This window comes from Bufo bufo, chromosome 4, assembly GCF_905171765.1.
Source record: "Bufo bufo chromosome 4, aBufBuf1.1, whole genome shotgun sequence".
NCBI classification, from domain to species: Eukaryota; Metazoa; Chordata; class Amphibia; order Anura; family Bufonidae; genus Bufo; species Bufo bufo.
Window position 1 is genome coordinate 612,680,902 of NC_053392.1, and position 23,900 is coordinate 612,704,801.

General features: G+C 41.3%; 1 protein-coding gene and 1 long non-coding RNA gene across 2 annotated transcripts in view; both read left to right on the plus strand.

Annotated features, from left to right (window-relative positions):
* The window catches only part of LOC120999373 (zinc finger protein OZF-like), a 248,515-nt gene that overhangs the window by 71,521 nt on the left and 153,094 nt on the right, over window positions 1-23,900 (plus strand). The gene's annotated exons all lie outside the window — the stretch shown is intronic.
* On the plus strand, window positions 40-9,796 carry LOC120999747. Its single transcript, XR_005778607.1, has 3 exons — window positions 40-75; window positions 9,484-9,628; window positions 9,741-9,796. It is a non-coding gene; the product is annotated as an uncharacterized LOC120999747 (long non-coding RNA).

The following is a 23,900-nucleotide window of genomic DNA, read 5'->3' on the forward strand; positions in this document are numbered from 1 at the left end:
TATAAGGAAGAGATATAGATGTCACTGTCATGTGATCAGTTACATCACACACGGCTGTTCCTGTTTTGTATTCAGGTAAAGCAGAGGTTTTATACTTGGGACTGCGTGTTGCAGGGGATGTTCTTTTACATGGGACTGTATTCTGGGGGAGGCTGCAGGAATTTTATTTTACATGGGAATACATGTGGAGGAGTCTGAAGGGAGAGAGTGATGTTCTGCAGGTGGACTGCCTGTGGTGTATTTGGTGGTTTTTCGGGCTCCTGATATTGATGGCCTGTCCTCAGGATAGATCATTCATATCTGATGGGTGGAGGTCTGACACCCGGCGCCCCCACCGATTGGCTGCAGCCTCCGGTGCCTGTGCCAGAGGTTGCAGGGAACTACTGATTGATGGGAGTGCGGGGTGTCAGACCCTCACCGATCGAATATCAATGACCTATACTGAGGTCATCAATAAAGAACCTGGAAAACCTCTTTAACCCCTTAGTGACAACCAGCTTGCTTTGGGCCTTATTGACCAAGTGTTTTTCTTCCTATTTTTATCGTCGCCTTCCAAATGCTATATGAGGGCTTATTTTTACGGGACAAGTTGTAGTTTTTAATGGCGTCATTTTGGGGTACACATAACTTTCTTATTAACTCTTTCTGGGAGGGAGATCGGGGAAAAAACAGTAATACTGCCATTGAGCTTTTACATTGTAAATTTTACAGTGTTCATTTTTGCGTATAAATAACATAATATCTTTATTCTCTGGGTCAGTACGATTATAGCGATACCAAATACGTATATTTTTTTTTTACGTTTTACTACTTTTGTTCAATAAAACTCTTTTTTTTTAAAAGGAAGAAAATCTTTTTGCACCACCGCTTCCCAAGACCCATAACTTTTTTCTTTTTCTTTCTATGGAGTTGTTTGAGAGCTTGATTTTTGCAGGATGACTCTTAGTTTTTATTGGTATCATTTTGGAGTAAATTCTGCTTTTTGATTGCCTGCTATTAAGTTTTTTCGGTGGCAACTAAGAATAAATTAGCAAGTCTTTTTTTTTTTTTTTTTTTATGGCGTTCACCGTAGGGAATAACTTACATGATATTTATGTAGTGCGGGTCATTACGGACGCGGCAATGGCAAACATATGGGGGAGATCTATTTTTTTAATCAATTATTAAAAAGTTGTGCTTTTTTAATTTTTAGAATAATTATACAGCCATTTTATTTGATACTTTTGTGCTGATTCTTTTTTTTTTTTTTTTAACCATTTAGCTGTTGTGGTTCTGGTGACTATAGTGTCCCTTAATATAGAGAAAGAAAAAAAAAAGAATCAGCACAAAAGTATCAAATAAAACGGCTGTATCATTATTCTAAAAATTAAAAAAGTACAACTTCTGACACAAATATATAGTATTTTGCAGATTACTTTTTTTTTTTTTTTTACAATGTGCAGATAGTACTGTACTACTAACCCCTCCATCCACCCCTAGATACAGAGTAACACAGCGCCACATACCCGATTGTCATCTGGTGACGAGAATCAAAGAGTGGGGATCATTATATCTCTGCTCAAAGGGGACACGCAGTCCTGGGCTTTTTCTCTGCCGACCGGTTCACCATCCCTCCGGTCGGTGGATGAATTTTTTAGAGCCTTGGGCTTGATTTATGATGACCCAGACCGGGTCTCTATGGCTGAATCTAAGTTGCGCAGTTTGTTACAGGGAGAACGTACTGCAGAGTCGTATTGTGCAGAATTTAGAAGATGGGCAACTAACTCGGGGTGGAATGATCCTGCACTCCGGAGTCAGTTTTGTCAGGGGCTATCTGAGAGGTTGAAAGATGCCCTTGTTTTTCATGAGTATCCTGATTCATTGGAGACAGCCATGTCTTTGGCAGTGTGCGGCTTGATAGATGTCTTAGAGAGAGGTATAGGATTCCTCTCGAGTGGGGGGTCCCGTCTGTAAGTGGATCCGTCCCACCTAGTCCCCGGGGTAATATGACTTTTGAATCTGGGGCAGGAGAGGAGCCTATGCAGTTGGGCCAGGTTTCCTTTCACTCAGGTGATAGGGATTTTAGGAAGCTGAATAAGCTATGTTACTTCTGTGGAAAAGAAGGCCATTTTGTTTGTGCGTGTCCTTTTGTTAAACCTCAAAGCGGTAATGAAAAACTGCAGAGGTATTCACATAAAGAGAAAAAAAAGACTTCCCTGACCCTTGGTAGTCTGAATGGGGAGTCTGAGCAAGCAAATATGCATTCTCCCTGCAATACCCGTTTCCCCCTGCCTGTCATGGTGGCGCTAGACTCAGGAAATTTAGATTTTGAGGTATTTGTTGACAGTGGTGCGGGGGTAAACCTTATTGATTTTCAGTTCCTCCAAAATCTTGGTTTTAGAACTAGCACTTTAGATAAAGAGATACCTGTGTTTGCTATTGATTCCTCCCCTCTCTCACAAAAGAGTCTTACTCATATCGTTCATGACATTCAGTTAAGGATAGGTGATTCACATGTTGAGTCCATTTCTTGTTTTGTTATGAAGGGCTTGCCTGCTCCGATGGTTCTGGGTTTACCGTGGTTGATAAAGAATAACCCTACTATTGACTGGCAAACAAGACAAATCAGTAGCTGGAGTGAATTTTGTTTGGACAACTGTCTTTGTGCTTCTATCTCAGGGGTGTCAACTACGGTCCTACCTCAGTTTCTCTCTGATTTTGCGGACGCATTCTCGGAGGGTGGAGCTCAGGAGAATATGATTGTCCGGTCAATCTCATCCCTGGAGCTAAACTGCCAAAATCTCGACTATACAACCTTTCCCAACCCGAAAGAAAGGCTATGCGGAAGTATATTGCAGAGAGTTTGGCAAAGGGACATATTAGGCCATCTAAGTCCCCTGTGGCCGCCGACTTCTTTTTCGTAAAAAAGAAAGACTGATCACTTAGACCGTGTTTAGATTTCCGGGAATTAAATCTCATTACAGTCCGTGATCCGTATCCCCTTCCTTTGATTTCTGATCTATTTGATCAAATTGTCGGAGCCAAGGTGTTCTCCAAGTTGGATTTAAGAGGAGCTTATAATCTGATCAGAATTAAGGAAGGAGATGAGTGGAAAACGGCCTTCAATACACCCAAAGGTCATTTTGAGAATCTTGTCATGCCCTTTGGTTTAACTAATGCGCCAGCGGTCTTTCAGCGATTTATCAATGATATTTTTCCCATCATTTAGTGGGAAGGTTCATTGTTATTTACCTTGATGATATACTAATTTACTCACCCGATTTGGAGACCCATCAGGATCACGTGGGACAGGTGTTGTCGATCCTTCGAGAGAATAAATTGTATGCAAAATTGGAAAAATGTGTATTTGCTGTCCAGGAGCTACCGTTTTTAGGATACCTGCTTTCTGACTGGTTTTCGTATGGACCCCGAAAAGGTCCGGGCAGAACTAGAATGGGACCAGCCTGAGAATCAGAAAGCTCTGATCCAGTTTTTGGGTTTTACCAATTACTACAGAAAATTTGACAGATATGACTAAAAATATGACTTTTCTGTCTGATCGGATGAGGCATTACAGGCCTTATCTGCTATTAAGAAATGTTTTGCGTCTGCTCCCATTCTGATGCAACCTGATGTGTCTCAACCGTTCATCTTGGAGGTTGATGCATCATAAGTGGGGGTCAGAGCAGTTCTGTCACAGGGTCCATCCCCTAGCAAATGGCGTCCGTGTGCTTTTTTCTCCTAGAAACTCTCTGCCGCTGAAAGAAATTATGATGTAGGAGATACAGTTGCTGGCCATTAAATTCGCCTTTGAGGAATCGCGTCATTGGTTGAAGGGGGCTACTTATCCTATTACGGTATATACTGACCACAAGAATTTGGCTTACCTGCAGTCTGCTAAGCGCCTGAATCCTAGACAGGCTAGAGGGTCACTGTTTTTTACTAGGTTCAATTTTGTTGTCACCTTTCGCCCTGGGGTTTAAAACGTCAAAGCAGATGCGTTGTCACATAGTTTTCCTGGGGGGGGGTGATTCGGAGGATCCCGCTCCGATTTTGGCTGATGGGGTGGTTTCCGCTCTGTACCCCGAGTTGGAGATGGAGTTGTTGGGGGCCCAGGAGGAGGCTCCTGATTCTTGTCCTCCAGACAAGTTGTTTGTCCCTGCTGAACTGCGATACAAGGTGTTCAAGGAACATCATGATACGGTCCTTGCGGGACATCCTGGAAGCAAATCCACCATAGATCTTATTTCCCCGAGATTCTGGTGGCCAGGGTTGCGCAAAGGTGTGGAGGGTTATGTGACAGCTTGTGAGACCTGTGCACGCGCGAAGGTGGCTCACACTCGGCCTTCAGGATCCTTTCTTCCTTTATCCATCCCGTCTCGTCCTTGGTCGCATTTGTACATGGACTTTATTACCGATTTACCGAGTTCCTCTGGGAAAACTGTGATTTTGGTGGTAGTGGACCGCTTCAGTAAAATGGCCCACTTTGTACCGTTGCCTAGCTTGCCCAATGCCAAAACTCTCGCTCAGGTTTTTATCAATAACATTGTGAAACTACATGGCATTCCCTCTGATGTGGTGTCTGATAGGGGGACGCAATTTGTTTCCAGGATTTAGAGGGCGTTTTGCTCTCGTCTGGGAATTCAACTGTCTTTTTCTTTGGCTTTTCATCCCCAGTGAAATGGTCAGACAGAGCGCACTAACCAAAACCTGGAGACCTATTTGAGGTGTTTTGTTGCTGAGAACCAGGATGACTGGTCCTCGTTCTTGTCTCTAGCCGAATTTGCCTTAAATAACCGTAGACAGAAGTCCACCGATAAGTCGCCATTTTTTGGCGCATATGGTTTTAACCCACAGTTTGGTACTTTTTCTGGGACTGGATCTTTCTGGGATGTCAGAAGAGGAGAGATTCTCTTCCGCCTTGTCATCTATCGGCGGAAGATCCAAGTTAATTTGGAAAAGATGGGTATAAACGGATGGCTGACAGGAGACGTATGACTGGTCTGGACCTGTGTGTGGGTGATTCGGTGTGGTTGTCCACTAGAAACATTAAGCTGAAGGTACCATCTTAGAAATTGGGTCCAAGATTTATTGGCCCTTACAAAATCTCTGCGATTGTCAACCCGGTGGCGTTTCGTCTGGATCTTCCACAGACCTGTAAGATCCATAATGTGTTTCACAGGTCTTTATTAAAGAAATATGTGGAATCTGTGGAACCATCTCTATTGCCACCTCCCCCTGTCCTGGTGGAAGGCAATTTGGAGTTTGAAATCTCTAAGATTCTCTACTCGCGTGTTCTTCGGGGTTCCCTCCAGTACCTGGTGCACTGGAAGGGATACGGTCCCGAGGAAAGAATCTGGGTTCCGGCTGCTGATGTCAGTGCTAGCCGCCTGGTGAGGGCCTTTCACAGGGCACATGCGTATAAAGTTGGTCCGGGGTGTCCGGAGGTCACCTGTAGAAGGGGGGGGGGGGGTACTGTCACGCCTTGCCCTGTGAATGTGCGGAGGTCTGTCAGACTGGCTGCACATGTCTGACTTCTCTGTTTGTTTTGATTTGGGTTTGAGCTGGATCCACCTTCCCTTAGGTGTACTTGGTTTCATTGTTAGTGAGGCTGCTTATCCCTCTTTTCCCCAGTGGCCTGTGCGGGTTATAGTTCTTTCCTGGGAGCTATTGATTTTTGGTGGATCGTCTGCTCCGGCTCTGCTCAAGATAAGTCCTCCCCTTTATTTCCCTTTGTGTATTTTATCTAGGCCTCTAGGGAGACGCTTGCTTCCTCCTGGTTTGAAGAAGCAGGTTGCCTCTTCCCTTTTCCCTGCTGCTTAGGGTTTGCCCAGGATGTTTAGGTTTAGGCACAAGGGCATGTGCATATCCACCATTAGGGTATGCACATGGGCACAGCAGTTTTGGGAAAGCTTTTAGGGATCGCTAGCAGGTGACCCTTTTCTCCCTAGCTTTTGGGTTTAGTCATTTATTCTGTTTGTTTTCCCGTGTTTGGTTATTTCCCCGCTTATCTACCTATAGTGACAATAGGCTTTTCTTTGATGACCTATACACACACATCTACAAAATAACATTTTCCATGTGCAATCCGCATTTTTCTCACTCCCATCACTAGAAAGTCGGATTTTTTTTTACCACAATACGGATGGGAATAGGACATATTCTAAAATTTGCCGAACTGACACATGGATGTGGGCAGCACTTATTTTTCCGTTCTTTTTGCAGACTCATAGAAATAAATGGGTCCAACATGTGCAATCTGCAAAAATGGATGCAAAATACGGTTGATTGCATAAGGCCTGCAATGGTCAATGTACTTTCAACAGACTTTGCCTGAATAGTACAGGTGAATGTAAGAAAGTTTGTATTCTATATTACAAGAGAAAACTGTCTCTCTTCCTAACACCTCCAAAATGGCAGTAAGAGAGGGGTTCCCCCCGCCACTCAGGGATAGGAAACAACTTGGAAGACAGATTTAAAAGGCTCCTCCCCTTTACCTGCGCCGGTTGTTTCCTGTCTGTTGGGGTGCATAGAAGACTCTCCTGTCAGCTCATGGCAGGAGAAAAGAAGATCTCACCCAGTCTGTTCTCTTCCCCAGCTTACTGCTGAGAGGCCTGGTGCAGAGAGTGGGAACCCCAGGCTGCAGCAGGCTTTCCTGTCCTGCTCTTAGTCATAGGACCTTCACTATGAGGGCAGCTCCTATACCACTGTAAGGAGGTTCTGGTGCAGGATCAGGTCCGTGGAGCAGTTGCAGACCAGGAGTTATCTTAGGCAAGAAGCTCATTTCCTTTTCTCACTCTCACTCTCCGTAAGATGGCTCTGTGTGTCTACGATGCACTTGAGATCTCAGATGCTGGGTTATGTGGGATGCTGCTGAAATCAATGTGTGCACAACACCAGAAGGGCAACCATTGCGATGATGACATCAAAGCGCCAGTGTATGTTTGGCGTCCTCATGTGGTGAGTGGAATGGAGGATTATGGTTGGATTGCCTCTTAGGGTACAGCCACACAGAGTTCTTTAGATTAGTTTTTGAGGCAGATCTACCTGCAGAATTTTCAGCCAAAGCAAGAAGTGAATCCACCAGGAATGAAAAGTATAAATTCTTCCTTTATACAGTCAGCTCCATAAATATTGGGACATCGACAAAATTCTAAAATTTTTGGCTCTATACACCACCACAATGGATTTGAAATGAAACAAACAAGATGTGCTTTAACTGCAGACTGTCAACTTTTGTTTGAGGGTATTTATATCCAAATCAGGTGAATGGTGTAGGAATTAGAACAGTTTTCATATGTGTCTCCCACTTGTTACGTGACCAAAAGTAATGGGACAATTGGCTTCTCAGCTGTTCCATGGCCAGGTGTGTGTTATTCCCTCATTAGACCAATTACAATGAGCAGATAAAAGGTCCAGAGTTCATTTCCAGTGTGCTATTTGCATTTGGAATCTGTTGCTGTTAACTCTCAAGATGAGATCCAAAGAGCTGTCACTATCAGTAAAGCAAGCCATCATTAGGCTGAAAAAACAAAACAAACCCATCAGAGAGATAGCAAAAACATTAGACGTGGCCAAAACAACTGTTTGGAACATCCTTATAAAGAAGGAACGCACCGGTGAGCTCAGCAACACCAAAAGACCCGGAAGACCACGGAAAACAACTGTGGTGGATGACCGAAGAATTCTTTCCCTGGTAAAGAAAACGCCCTTCACAACAGTTGGCGAGATCAAGAACACTCTCCAGGAGGTAGGTGTATGTATGTCAAAGTCAACAATCAAGAGAAAACTTTACCAGAGTGAATACAGAGGGTTCACCACAAGATGTAAACCATTGGTGAGCCTCAAAAACAGGAAGGCCAGATTAGAGTTTGCCAAACATCATCTAAAAAAGCCTTCACAGTTCTGGAACAACATCCTATGGACAGATGAGAACAAGATCAACTTGTAGCAGAGTGATGGGAAGAGAAGAGTATGGAGAAGGAAAGGAACTGCTCATGATCCTAAGCATACCAACTCATCAGTGAAGCATGGTGGTGGTAGTGTCATGGCGTGGGCATGTATGGCTGCCAATGGAAATGGTTCTCTTGTATTTATGGATGATGTGACTGCTGACAAAAGCAGCAGGATAAATTCTGAAGTGTTTCGGGCAATATTATCTGCTCATATTCAGCCAAATGCTTCAGAACTTATTGGACGGCGCTTTGAAATGCAGATGGACAATGACCCAAAGCATACTGCAAAAGCAACCAAAGAGGGAAAGAAGTGGAATGTTATGCAATGGCCAAGTCAATCGCCTGACCTGAATCCGATTGAGCATGCATTTCACTTGCTGAAGACAAAACTGAAGGGAAAATGCCCCAAGAACAAGCAGGAACTGAAGACGAAACCCAGCGTCTGGTGATGTCTATGCGTTCCAGACTTCAGGCTGTAATTGACTGCAAAGGATTTGCAGCCAAGTATTAAAAAGTGAAAGTTTGATTTATGATTATTATTATGTCCCATTTACTTTTGGTCACGTAACAAGTGGGAGGCACATATGCAAACTGTTGTAATTCCTACACCGTTCACCTGATTTGAATGTAAATAACCTCAAATTAAAGTTGACAGTCTGCAGTTAAAGCACATCTAGTTAGTTTCATTTCAAATCCATTTGTGTGGTGTATAGAGCCACAAATGTTAGAATTGTGTTGATGTCCCAATATTTATGGACCTGACTGTATTTCCATTCCTTTCAAATACACTTCTGGCTTTGGCACAAAATCCTGCAGGCACATCTGCTTCAAGACCTTGTCCAAAAACTCTGTGTGGCTGTAGCTAGTGTTGAGCGAAGCAAGCTTCAGATGCTTCATCCGAAGTCGCTTCATTCAAAACTTCAGAATAATACTGTATGGAGATCCGTCTCATTAATCAAACAAATGTACAAACAAGACCAAGGAACATTAAAGGGGTATTCCAGTAGGTAAAAGTTATTCCCTACCCACATCACAGGGGATAACTCTCAGATCGGTGGGGGTCCTACCACTGGGACCCCCACCGATCATGTGAACAGGTGCCCCATACCCCCTGCAGGCCCCCTGCTGCTTCCCTGAAATGACTGGAGTGGCCAGTCATACATGTACACGTCCGCTCTATTCATTTCTATGGGAGTTCCAGAGATAAACAAGTTGAGCGCTCGGCTATCTCCAGAACTCCAGTAGAAATGAATGGAGCGGCCGTGTGCATGTGCGACTCACTACTCAGGTCATTTCAGGGGCGCAGCAAGGGTTTTCTCTAATAAGATATATTACAAAGTTTCTTCTATTTGCCTATTCTATTGATATATGCAAAGTTGTGTGAAAAGTTAGTGAGTATTTAAGAGTCTGTACTACAGAAGTGCTGTCTTCTAATTTAGAGTGTTATAGGGTTGGAGAAGTGGTAGTTACCAATTCGTGAGACACTATACTTCATGTAAAATGTTCTTTAAAATGTGATTTTGCACTAAGTCCTCCATGTTTCCCTCAGGTTTCTTAGGTAGAGGACTATTTTCATTTGAAAAACAATAGCCCTTTCCATCAATGACCCATCAAGGATGGAGAAGGACAGAGACCACATGGCTGCGAGGATATTAGACCTCACCCTGGAGATCATCTCCTTGATAACTGGAGAGGTGAGAGTCTCACATAACATCACTCTTATCTCTAGTAATAAACCAGGGAAATGTCTAGAAAGGTGAAGGATTCTTAGAATCTCTGTAGTGATCGGCGTCTCCCCATACACAGGATTACACAGTAGTGAAGAAGTCGTCTGGTGAGTGTGTGACACCCCGTGTGTCAGGAGGATGGAGCAGGACCCAGAGCCCCATCACGGAGCCTCCACCTCATTCCCTGATACATGAGCAGAAGATCCTAGAACTTACCACCAGGATCACCGAGCTGCTGAGCGGAGAGGTGAGCGCTGCTGGGAATGCTGGGACATTATACAATAACACCAAGGGAGGGGTCTGGTAATGACTGTATCCTTGTGTTGTCAGGTTCCTATAAGGTGTCAGGATGTCGCTGTCTATTTCTCCATGGAGGAGTGGGAGTATTTAGAAGAACACAGGGATCTGTACAAGGACGTCATGATGGAGAATCACCAGTCCCTCACATCACCGGGTAAGAGGAGACCTTCCATGATTGTAGAGGAGAGAACAATTTTGAGAGTCACCTAGATTTACTCATCATTAGAGATTCGTGAATTTCCTGAAATTCCTTTAGGGACAGATTCATACTAATTGGTCTTCAGATGTTATTCTGGTATGAATAAATTCAGTCTGTATTGGAAGTGCCCTGAAAAGTTATATATGACACTCTGAGGTCTCCTAGTACTGTATCCAACCCATTTGAAGCTCTTTAACTTGAAGACAGCATTAGTAATGTCAAAGTGACAGCAAAATATATGCCTATGGGTAAATGGATGGTAGCCCACCATAACAAAGCCTGTTTAAAAAATGTGTTTCACTGTCGGATTATCTATACTCTAATTTTAAACAGTATAAAAACTAACCATTCTTGGGGAAAAGTAACAGATTTGAATTTTTTAAAGGAAAATAAAAAAATATATATACATAATGCTCTCTACCAATATACGGTAACTATGATGCAGAAAAGGCTTCTGTGATCAACTGAATTTTTTTGGAGAAACTGCAATATTTTGCAAATATGGTTAATTGGAAAAAAATGGTTAATTGGACAGTACAATACACAGCAACTCTGACACAGAAAAACATGTCAGGAGGTGAATTAAGGGATCTACATTGGGGTAATACACATTTTAAAAAAATTAAGTAGAATAGCTTTAAATATCGGTGCACCACTCACTGAAAATGGTTGCTAGCCTGACTAAATTACAAAGTGACAAGACATTGACTCATGTCCTGTCCCTAGTTAAAACCTCTCTGTCAGTTAATTAAATATAACTTCATATTGTCTCACTTAGCTCTCCCTGACACTAAACTAGTTGTATTCTGCATTTAAAGATACAATTTTTTTTGTCTCTCTGTCATACAGTCCTGATCAAAAGTTTAAGACCACTTGAAAAATGGCAAAAAATCATATTTTACATTGTTGGATCTTAACAAGGTTCCAAGTAGAGCTTCAACATGCAAAAAGAAGAAATGGGAGTGAGACAAAACATTTTTTGAGCATTCAATTAATTGAAAATAACGATTAAACTGAAACAGGCTGTTTTTCAGCTGATCCAAATTTTAGGACCACATGCCTTTAAAAGGCCAAATCTGTGCAAAGATGTGGATTCATTGTCATTTTCTGTCAGGTAGTCACACATTGTGATGGCAAAGGCAAAAAAACTCTCCCTTTTTGAACGTGGTCGGGTTGTTGAACTGCATAAGCAGGGTCTCTCACAGCGCGCCATCACAGCTGAGGTGGGACGCAGTAAGACAGTAATTTGGAATTTCTTAAATGATCCTGAGGGTTATGGAACAAAAAAGTCAAGTGGAAGATCCAAAAAAATTTCATCAGCACTGAGCCGGAGGATCCAATTGGCTGTCCGTCAAGACACTGGACGATCCTCGACCCAAATTAAGGCCCTTACTGGTGCTGACTGCAGTTCCATAACCATCAGACGGCATCTGAGACTGAAGGTCTTCAAAAACAAAAAACGTCTCCTTGAACGCCACAGAACTGCTCGTTTGGACTTTGCAAGAGAGCACCAAACATGGGACATTCAAAGGTGGAAGAAAGTTTTATTCTCTGATGAGAAAATATTTAACCTTGATGGTCCTGATGGTTTCCAACGTTACTGGCATGGCAAGCAGATCCCAACTATTTTCTACGCGCCACAGTGAAGGAGGCGCCATAATGGTCTGGGGTGCTTTTTCCTTCAGTGGGACAATGAAGCTTCAGGAAGTGCAGGGGCGTCAAACGGCCACTGTCTATGTCCAGATGTTGCAGAGAGCATTCCTCATGACTGAGGGCCCTCGTCTGTGTGGTAACGACTGGGTTTTTCAACAGGACAACGCTACAGTACACAATGCCCGCAGGACAAGGGACTTCTTTCAGGAGAATAACATCACTCTTTTGGCCCATCCTGCGTGTTCCCCTGATCTAAATCCAATTGAGAACCTTTGGGGATGGATGGCAAGGGAAGTTTACAAAAATGGACAACAGTTCCAGACAGTTGATGGCGTTTGTGCGGCCGTCTTCACCACTTGGAGAAATGTTCCCACTCACCTCATGGAAACGCTTGCATCAAGCATGCCGAAACCAATTTTTGAAGTGATAAACAATAACGGCGGAGCTACTCATTACTGAGTTCATGTTTGGAAGTTGGATTTCTGTTTTGGGGGGTTTAGTTTTTTTTTTGGAGGTGTGGTCCTAAACTTTTGATCAGCTGAAAAACAGCCTGTTTCAGTTTATTCGTTGTTTTCATTAAATTAAATGCTCAAAAAATGTTTTGTCTCACTCCCATTTCTTCTTGTTGCATGTTGAAGCTCTACTTGGAACCTTGTTAAGATCCAGCCATGCTAAATATGATTTTTTTGCCATTTTTCAAGTGGTCTTAAACTTTTAATCAGGACTGTATGTCCTATCACATCAATGTATAACCCCAGAAAACACATGGATTCTCTTCTGTCTAGAAAAGCTACTCCAGTTTTACTACTTCACCCTTCTCCTGGAGTGAGATTGTGACTTTAAAAAAAAATAAAAAATTGGGAGTGAAACTTATTAACCACCTCCCGTCCGCACGTTGACTATAAACGTGCGGGAGGTGGTTCTCTCTCTATCTCTGAATGGACGTTTCTAAACATCCATTTAGAGATCGCAGCTGATCGGGTTGCCCGCTGTCAGTGACAGTAGGGCAACTCTTCGAGAAGGCAGGGACAGTTCCCAGGTTTCCTTGCCTTCTAGATCGCTGTATACACAGCACTGACTGAGCGCTGTGTATATAGAGCAGGAAGCGCTGTGTATATAGAGCAGTCATGTGACTGCCGGGCCGGGAGAGTGCAGGAGCTGTCGGGTCTTTTACAGACCTCAATCAGCCCTGCACTGAGGCTGTACAGTGCAGTATACTGCTGTACAGCCTCTCTGGGGGGTGTATTTCCCCTGTAACTGGGGCTACTATGTCAGCCCCAGTTACAGGAGAAATCAATAGTGAAAAAAAAACAAAAGAAAAGTGAAGTTAAATGTCCCCCAGAGGTCTTGTATAACCTTATGGGGGACGAAAAGTGTAAAATAAAAAATAAAGTGTTTAAATAAAAAAAAGGTTTCACATGTAAAAAAAAAAATGTTAAAAATAGAAAAAATAAAATAAAATGTACATATTTGGTATTGGTGAGTCCGTGACGGTCGGCTCTATAAATATATCAAATGATCCACCCAGTCTGATGAACACCATAAAAAATAAAAACTGTAAAAAAAAAAAAGCCATTTTTTTCTCACATCACAAAAAGTGCAACACCAAGTGATCAAAAAGGCGTATGTCCCACAAAATGGTACCAATAAAACCGTCACCTCATCCCGCAAAAAATGAGCCCCTACATAAGAAAATCATTTAAAAAATAAACTATAGCTCTTAGAACATTGACACATTAAAACATAATTGTTTTGTTTCCAAAATGCTATTATTGTGTAAAACTTAAATAAATAAGAAAAAGTATACATATTGGGTATCGCCATGTCCGTAACGATCTGCTCTATAAAAATGTCACATGACCTAACCCCTCAGGTGAATGATGTAAAAATAAATAAATAAAAACTGCTAAAACAACAAATTTTTCGTCACCTTGCCCCATAAAGTGTTATAATGAATGATCAAAAAATCATATGTACTCAAAAAAAGTACCAATGAATCTGGCACCTTATCCCCTAGTTTCCAAAATGGGGTCACTTTTTGGGAGTTTCTACTGTAAGGGTGCATCAGGGGGGCTGCAAATGGGACATGGCATCTAAAAACCAGTTCAGAAAAATCTGCCTTCCAGAAACCATGTGGCGCTCCTTTTCTTCTGCGCTCTGCCGTGTGCCCATATAGCCATTTATGACCACATGTGGGGTGTTTCTGTAAACCGCAGAATCTAGGTAATATTGAGTTTTGTTTGGCTGTTAACCCTTGATATGTTAAAGAAAAAATTGGATTAAAATAGAAAATCTGCCAAAACAGTGAAATTTATGGGGTATCCACTATGTAAGCCCCACAAAGTGACTTCAGACCTGAACTGGTCCTTAAAAAGTGGGTTTTGGCAATTTTCTTTTTAATTTTAAGAATTGCTTCTAAACTTCTAAGCCTTCTAATGTCCTAAGAAAATAAAATTACATTTCCAAAATAATGCCAACATAAAGTAGACATATGGGGAATGTTAAGTAAAAAATATTTTATGAGGTATCACTTTCTGTTTTAAAAGCAGAGAAATAGAAATTTAGAAAATTGCAAATTTTTCTACATTTTTGGTAAATTTGGGATATTTTCATAAATAAAGGTGAAATATATTGACTCAAATTTATGACTGTCATGAAGTACAATGTGTCACGAGAAAACAATCTCTGAATGGCTTGGATAAGTAAAAGCATTCCAAAGTTATTACCACATAAAGTGAGATATGTCAGATTTGCAAAATTAGGCCTGGTCAGGAAGGGGGCAAATGGCCCGGATGTGAAGTGGTTAACATAGATAACCACACCCACTTTTCCACCCATATTACAAAACTGGAGTGAGTGGTGTAAAAATGCAAAAAGTCTCAAAATTTAGCGCAAGTGCACGCAAAGAGTTGCAATCTTTTGTGCAAGCAAGTGCAAAAGAAGTCGCAAAGGCCTATTTTGCGCATTTTTGACTCCAGAATTCTGGAGTGAAGGTATGGTAAATCAGGGCCAATGTATTCAGTCACTGTGTGTATTTCCTATTGATCAATGAAGAGGGTCTGGCGTCTGGAGAACATAATAAAACTTCAGGCAATATGATCAGGGATGAGTGGAATAGTGAATCAATTAGTCTCATTAGAAAGAGTTCTACATGATCGTTCAAAATGAAAAATAAAAAAAACCCTGATTTTATAGGCTCATATATGAGCTTCAAAACCATTACAAAAAATTTAAAAAACTGTTAAAAAAATATATAAAAGTTTAAATCACCCCCCTACATATAATAAAAAAATAAATACCAAAAAATATGGTCAATGACGGAATGGAAAAAAAGGTCAAAATGACCAATTTGCAATTTTTTCATTGCTTTTCTTACCCCAAAAAATGTAATAAAATATTATCAAAAAGTCAGACACCCTCCAAAATGGTATCAATAAAAACTACAGATTGTCCTGCAAAAAATGAGCCCCCACACAGCTCAGTAGATATAACTATAAAAAAGTTATGGGGGTCAGAATATGGTGATATAAAAAAATAATTAAAAATGAAAATGTATTTTTACACTATTTAGACATAAAAAAAAAAAATACACGTATGGGGTATCTTTGTAATCGTACTGACCCAGAGAATAAAGGGCATGGGTCAGTTTTGCTGCAAATGAAACGCCGTGGGAACAAAATCTGTAAAATGGTGGAGGAACTATGATTTATTTTATTATAATTTTTTTTTTCAATTCCACCCCACTACATTGTATGCCATAATAAATGGTGGCATTAGAAAGTACAACTTGTCCCGCAAAAAATAAGCCCTCATAAAGCTATGTGAATGGAAATATAAAAAATTATGGCTCAAGGAAGATGGGGAAGAAAAATTAAAACACAAAAACGAAAGAAAAACAAAAAAAACCTCCGGTAGTAAAAGGGTTAAGTAACCAGCACAGAAAAGGACGAAGCGTTCCAATCAGAAATTTGTCAAATGTGCAGATACTGCAGATACATATTTCTCCTTTCATATTAGAGACACCAGAGAGATGTAGTCTTATGCTGTCTTCATACGCCACTCTTAGTACACTGTCTATGCACCAAAAAGTGAATTTGTATATTTTAGGTAGAACATACACCAGTTTTTTGGTCAGGGGCTTAACTATAATTCACATGGTCCCATAGCAATATTAGACCACCTAGTGTAAGAAAATGAAAACAGCAGCATATGTAGCAATAATCAAAAAAGGTATAATAGCATATAATACATACATAATGGAGTATATCAGAAAACCCACATTATAGCACCTGATAGAACCCCCTAACCTCTTGGCCTATAGCAAGTGCTATAGTTACGCTGATGTTTCTGGTGTTGGTATTGTTACATGTGTCGGACTGCGTAGACCTCATCCACATTTTTGGGAAGGGAGAAAAGTTGCAATTTTTTTTTTGCTAAAGTGGGATTTTTTAAATCTAATTCTTTACTTACTGAAATTGTTCTGTGTCCTGTTTTCTTACATCTATTTACTTTGTTTAATTGCTTACTATTGTCTCAATAAAGATTGATTTATTCATTTAAAAAAATCTGTTAATTTCTCTGTGAAAATATGAAAATTTTGTATCTTTTTCCAGGTAAAGATGGGATGATCGACTCCCATGGACATCTCCATTTATCTTCCTATCATGAAGAAGAAGATAGCAATATCACACAAGCTAATTCAATAACTCCTAATGTACCCTCAGTCCTTCACAGTGGAGATATATCCACCGATACCACTGGTCACAAGAAACCTTCAGCTAATCAATCACTGATTTTCAAACAAATAACTGGACATAGAAGGGGGAAAATATTTTTACGTGGGAAACATTTTAAAAAGAAATCTAATCTTCCTTTGCATGAGAAAAATCACATAGAGAAGGGGACATTTTCATGCGCTGAATGTGGAAAGTCTTTTACCAGGAAATTACTTTTAGTTAGACATCAAAGAGCTCACAAAGCGGAGAAGCCATATACATGTTCAGAATGTGGGAAATGTTTTATGTGGAAGGGTTCTCTTGAAAAACATCAGAGAAATCACACAGGGGAGAAGTCTTTTTCATGTTCAGAAGATGGGAGATGCTTTACCCAGAAATCAGATCTTGTGGGACATCTACGAAGTCACTCAAGGAAAAGGGTATTTTCATGTACAGAATGTGGAAAATGTTTTAGCAGGAAAACAGGTCTTGTTAGACATCAGACAACTCACACAGGAGAGAAGCCATTTTCATGTTCTGAATGTGGGAAATGTTTTAGCCAGAAAACAGGTCTTGTTAGACATCAGACAACTCACACAGGAGAGAAGCCATTTTCATGTTCTGAATGTGGGAAATCTTTTAGGCAGAAATCATTTCTTGTTGAACATTTAAGAATTCACACAGGAGAGAAGCCGTTTTCATGCTCAGAATGTGGAAGATGTTTTACGCATAAATCAACTCTTCTTCATCACCAGAGTACTCACAAACGAGAGAAGTCATTTTCATGTTTAGAATGTGGGAAATCTTTTAGTCAGAAATCATTTCTTGTGGAACATTTAAGAATTCACACAGGAGAGAAGCCGTTTTCATGCTCAGAATGTGGGAAATCTTTTACCCAGAATTCGAAACTTGCAAAACATCTACAATGTCACTCAAGTAAAAAGCCGTTTTCTTGTTCAGAATGTGGAAAGTGTTTTATCCACGAATCAAAACTTGTGAGTCATCTAAGAACTCACACAGGAGAGAAGCCATTTTCATGCTCAGAATGTGGGAAAGGTTTTACCCAGATGGCGGGTCTTGTTAGACATCAGACAACTCACACAGGGGAAAAGCCATTTTTATGTTCTGAATGTGGAAAGTGTTTTAGTCAGAAATACTTTCTTTTGGAACATCTAAGAACTCACACAGGAGAGAAGCCATTTTCATGCTCAGCATGTGGAAAATGTTTTACCCATAAATCAACTCTTCTTAATCATCAGAGAACTCATGATAGAAAAAAGGCATTTTCATGTTCACAATGTGGGAAATGTTTCAGCCAGAAAAGGGCTCTTGTTAAACATCATCAGAGAACTCACACAGGGAAATAACCATTTTCTTGTTCAGAATGTGGGAAACTGGAAATGGGTTCTTGTTAGGCATCTAAAAAATTGCACAAGGGAGAAACCATTATAATGTTCAAATTGTAAAAAAAAATGTGGCAGATGTGGCAATTCTTTGTAGGACTTGCTGCCTAACAATGTCTTCTGATGTATATATTGCAAAGAATACAAGTCACGTGCCCTGTCACCATTAAAGGGCTTGTGCTACCTCGAACATTGGTGGCATATTGGTAGGATATCAATAATAAATAGCACTCTTCTTTGCAAATCCTTAGTGTGGTTTATTAGCTGAACATATTAGCTGGCCAAGTTGCTGGCGGTGCAGTCACTGCTTTACCACTTAGTAGAGCTTGCTGCCTTTTAGGGAGCTGATGGTGTGTACTCAAACTCACTGGAATATATCTAGTCATGATTATTTCTCCCAAAAAGCCATCCCTGCCTTGTATTCGGCCTGTTTCTCACACAAGGCATTTATTCACCTCCTCCTCGGACAACCTTCTGTCCCCAACAGCAGCATGGCACAGTGTAGCTTCCACTCCCCCTCCTTCCTATCACATGTGTGAAGTCCAGCGTTGCCATGTAGTGTTGGAGCTGATCGGCCTGGGCGAGAGTAGCTACGCACGCTGGCAATGTCCAGGAGACTGTCCTTGCATTTCAGACATTATTATGTGACGAGGGACTCTCTCCTTGGCTTGCAGCGACAGAATGGTCTGCCATTACACCACTTAATCCACGATATTCCAACTCGCTGGAATTCAAATGATTTTGTCATGCACCAAATGGCCTCAGCAGGGAGCATGTGTTGTTTCGAGATCAGGTAGTGGCAGCTCATTAAGAAATGTGTGTCAGGTGCAGAAGTCCTTTGAAGAGGCCACAAAATTTTTCAGTAGGGACAACTGCGGCATTAACAATCTAATCCCCCTCATATTTATCTTAGAACAGACTCTGATGCTCATGCGAAGAATAACAGCTAGCACATTTTGCTTTCCTCCCTGTAGTTATTGGGGAACCACAAGGAGAGTCCCATAAAGGATGAGGAGCTGCCAGTGGAGGAGGATGAGGTGAAGTATGATAATCACGACACCTGATCGTCTTAGTAGGTGGTGGAGCCAGAAAGAACTGGCTCCTCGGGCATGCTAGCCAGAATGGGGACCTATATGCTTGCTTATGAACTGACATGCATATCAATCACATCAAACAGTCTAATGATTACTGGATATCCATGCTTTTAGATCCCCACTATCAAAGCTAAATGAGGAAATGCTTTCCTCCCCCAAAAGGGAGGCCAAATTACGTTATTACCCAGAAACACTGTATACACAGCTTGCTGCCGCTTTCAGCAAGCAGATGCCTGCCACTAGATCGTCTGACAGGGAGACTCTTTTCCGGGTCCTGCAGGGTCACCCATCTGCTGCCGCAGCAGCCAGTTCGGTCTCCTCAACATGATAGAACAGTTTTTTCACGTGCTGCACCAGGCTGAGGCAAATAGGCAAGTGGAGACCTCTTACCTCAGTGTCCAGGTTAGGCCTACCTGCTCTCTGTCTTCATTCTTGCCCAGCCTCCAGTGTAATCTTAAAGAGGGTTTTTAGCGCTGCAGGCAATGTGGTGCTACCCAAACAGACCAAGTTGTCCTCCTCCAGTGTCCAAAACATGTCTGGATTTGAAAGGATTTTCACACTCTTCTGACAGAGGCCAATAAATAGATCTAGCCTCGGTGATGTGCCCCATCTTGCCACTGTTGTCTGCCTATCATCATCTTCTGTGCAGCTGCTGCCACCGCCATCATACCACTACTGTTGTATGCCTGCCAACATGTACCATAGGGCTGATGCCAGCACTGCGGCAGCTGCTACTGCTCGTTGCCATTCCCCTACTGCCACCACTAATAAATGCTTTGGGGCAATTTTTTATTATTATTGCATTATACTTATTTTGAGCTAAAAATAATTTCCACTGGTCTTTATTAACAATAAGGAATGTTTTTTGTGTACAAAGCTGACATGCTCTACTAGCTGCCTATGGATTTTTTTGTCTTTTTCGTCATCTGAGGAACAGCAGGACTTCTTATCTCTGCGCTCTCATTATAAATAGTGATGAGCAACAAAGGCAATATTCGTTTTCGCAATATTTCACGAATTTTTGGCCTAAAATTCGCCATAAATTAGCAAATTCTAGAATTCGTGATCTTTAGTCATTATTTTCTTGATTGCGGAAATCGGCAATGTAATATGCGCGTATTGCATGTGCAAAACAGGCGTGGCTCACTTTGCTAGAGGAGCGGCCCCGTGCTGGCAACGGTCTAGCACTGGAACCAACTCCCGACAACGACCACGGCTGCCGGCACACCCACGGCCGCTCATGATCAGCAAAAAATTTATTTACAGGCAAAAAAACTATACAAAGAAAATAAAGAGGGACTTTGAGATTACTTTATTGGGTTTGTGACAATGGGGCAAAAATCATATAAAATAGGGATTCAGAAAAACAGACAGCAAATTTTTTTTTTTTTTTTTTTAAAGACGAAAGACAAAGACACTAATCCCTTTCACAGCACAGTAATTCCTATCACAGCATACAAATCCCTATCACACCACAGTAATCCCTATCACAGCACAGAAAAACAGACAGCAAATGAAGTGCCGATATTTGCGATCAACACTAATTATAAATACTCATTAAAGCTTAATCTTTATATTGCTAATAAGAATGTGCCTTAAATAAGTGTTTATGACCTCTTAATAGTTTAGAGATAAGGCTTCTTAGATAGGGCACAAAGTGAAAGTACCAGTCACACAACTAGAAAAACAGTTAACCCTTTGTGACAGAACAGCTCCATAGTTTTAATAAAGGCCAATTAAAAATATGATTTTTAGCCAAAAATAAGTTAAATGCCATCATAAAAAAAATGCCTCCAAAGGTGTACATAGCCTTTAAGGCTACGCATCCACCGCTACTACTACTACCCATACATAGCCAATCTACTGCCTTGTACATTCCATGCTATGCTGCTTCTGCTGCCACTACTATTACGGCCACATGCCGCTAATACTCTACCTTTTCCACATCCACCCTGTACGTTCTGAACACTTTTTAATCTGACAATTAACACTTGTGTGTGTTGTGTGGACAGGCATTCTGACCCCATCAAGGCATAATTTTTGGACGCTTGGTCCCAACAAGCCACTGTTTTTCTTTTTTCTTTATCCCATATCACTGTGTGTTTAAACATCATATGATGTGTTTAACAGATATGATTTGCAATATATTGTCATTGCATTCAAGAGCTTAGGTAGGGGGAGAGAAAAAGCAAAAATAAATAAATTTTCAGGGCAATTGGAGTCACCCCACCCAGTCACTTTAATTCAGGTAGCATCCAATCAGGTCCAAACAGAACTTTTTCCAAAATTTGGTGAACCAGAACTGAATTTAAAAGGTTCACTCATCTCTAGTGTGTCACTTACAAAAGCAAAGATAGAACCAGGAATGGCCATCCTAATAACATTGTTCAAAGTGTCAGCACCCCCGGTGTTCAGCTCTCTCCAATGCACATGTGCTTGCGCTCCCGCGTCATAACGTGATGATGTCACTACATGGCAAAGAGATCACAGCCAGTACACTTGCGTGTAGACACGTGTACTGGTAACTTAGCAACATCAGCTTTGATTGTAAAGTGCCTCATACTCATATTCAATGTCTGACTATCCAATGATACTGAATGACAGTCATGGTTAGTGTATGGGGAAGACATGAATATAAATGGAACAAAATAAAAATCCTTAAGCCAAACAAAATTGTGAAACATTTTTAACCCTTTCTCGACGTGACGTAATAGTACATCACATGTCAGGTCTTTTAAAGATGGCACCTGCTCTGAAGCAGAGTGCCCAGGTGCCTGCTGTTTCACACAGCAGACACCTGGGGATAAAGTCTGCAACTGGCGGTAATGCCCATGTGACCACGGCATCTGAAATGCAAAAAACCCAGAAGCATGCGGTTCCCAGGCAGGAACGCCTTACCCGGACTGAGATCAGGGAAGGCGTTCCACTGCAGTAATGAGTCGGAGCCTGTACCTGGCTTCTAGGCTATTACTGGTACATTCCAAATGCCATTCCAAATGCCATTACTTTATACGAATTGCAATCTAATGATTGCATGTTGTTCTCCCCTTTGGGACCTAAAAAAAGTTTTAAAATGTTTTAAAAAATAAACAAATATTTAAAAATTCAAATCACCCCCTTTTCCCCAAAATAAAAATAAACAATCAAAAAATCATCATAGACAGCTCCGTATCTGAAAATGCCTGTACTATTAAAATACTAAACATGTTATCCCATACAGTGAAGGGCGTAACAGGAAAAAAAATCAATACGGCCAAATTGCCGTTTTTTTCATCACTTCACCTCCCCAGTATAAAAAGTGATCAAAACGTCACACACACCCCAAAATGGTATCAATAAAAACTACGGATCGTCGCACAAAAAAATAGAGCCCTCACACTAGACATAACTATTAAAAAGTTATGCGGATTAGAATATGGCAATAAAAATTATAATTAAGTTGTTTCCAAAGTTTTTTTTTTGTTTTTTTGTTTAGTATTAAAACACAAGAGAGACAATACAAACGTGGTATCGCTGTAATTGCAGTGACCTGGAGAATGAAGGGAACAGGTCAGTTTTATCTCCTAGGGAAACCCATAAAGACAAAACCCATAAAACTGTGAAGGAATTGAATTTCTTTTCCCGATTCCACCACTACATCCTATGCAATATTAAATGGTGCCATTAGAATGTACAACTTGTCCTTATACGGCTATGTGAACGGAAAAGTATAAAAGCTATGGCATCAAGAAGACAGGGAGTAAAAAACAAAAACACAAAAATGGAAAATCGCTCGGTCATGAAGAGGTTAATATATTTCAACTGTCAAGTAAAAACCCTGGAATTCTGCATACTGGGTATTAAAGAAAAGTGAGAGCCACTCTTTGAGAGACTTAGTGCCTGAGATGATAAGACGCAGAGGTGGTGGGAACGTCCTCATGTGTCTTTGGCAAACTATGGAAGATGGCTTCTCCATTCTAGCTTCCTCACTACTCAACTGCCAGGAGCAACTCCACCAGACGCAACCTAAAAGTTAGTGGCTGTAGGACTTTTGATGATGTCACAGTCATGTGATCAGTAACATGGGAGGGCTGTAAATGTTATTGGCTACAGGACCTTTTGATGATGTCACAGTCATGTGATCAGTTACACCCCACACGGCTGTCCTTTGTTTTGTATTCAGGTAAAGAGAAATTGTTAAAGTTTTGCACTTGGGACTGCTTGTTATCGGGTTTGTTCTTTTACATGGGACTGTATTTTGGAGGAGGCTGCGGGGAGTTTTATTTACATGTGAATGCATGTTGGAGGAGTCTGAAGGGAGAGAGAGGGATGTTTTTGCAGGTGAGAGCTGCCTGTTGGAGGGATAGTGAGGTTCTCCTGTACCTTCTGGTGTTTGGTGGTCTTCCAGGTTCCTGATATTGATGGCCTGTCCTCGGGTTAGGTCATTAATATCTGATCGGTGGAGGTCTGACACTCCTGCACCCCCACCAGTCGACTGTTCCCTGCAGCCTCCAGTACAGAACCTAGCTCATGAATGGAACAGGAAGCAGACGGCTCCGTTCAAGGTGTAGTGGCCGTGCTGGGTTACTGCAGCTCAGCTACCACTGAATAGAGTGCTGAGCTGCAGTAACCTACACCAGGGTTCCCCAACCCCAGTCCTCAGGGCCCACTTGCCGGTCGGGATTTTGGAGTATCCATTAGGTCTGGCTCACGTTTTCCATTAGGTCTGGCTCACGTTTTAAATTACTTATCGTCACTGTAAGGTCATCCAGGTCAGTCTCTTGGCTTCAGGGGGCCCCAAGTCATACTGGAGCTGCATAAGTGGTCATAATAATAAAATAAAAAATAATATATATATATATATATATATATATATATAATTAAAAATCCGCCATT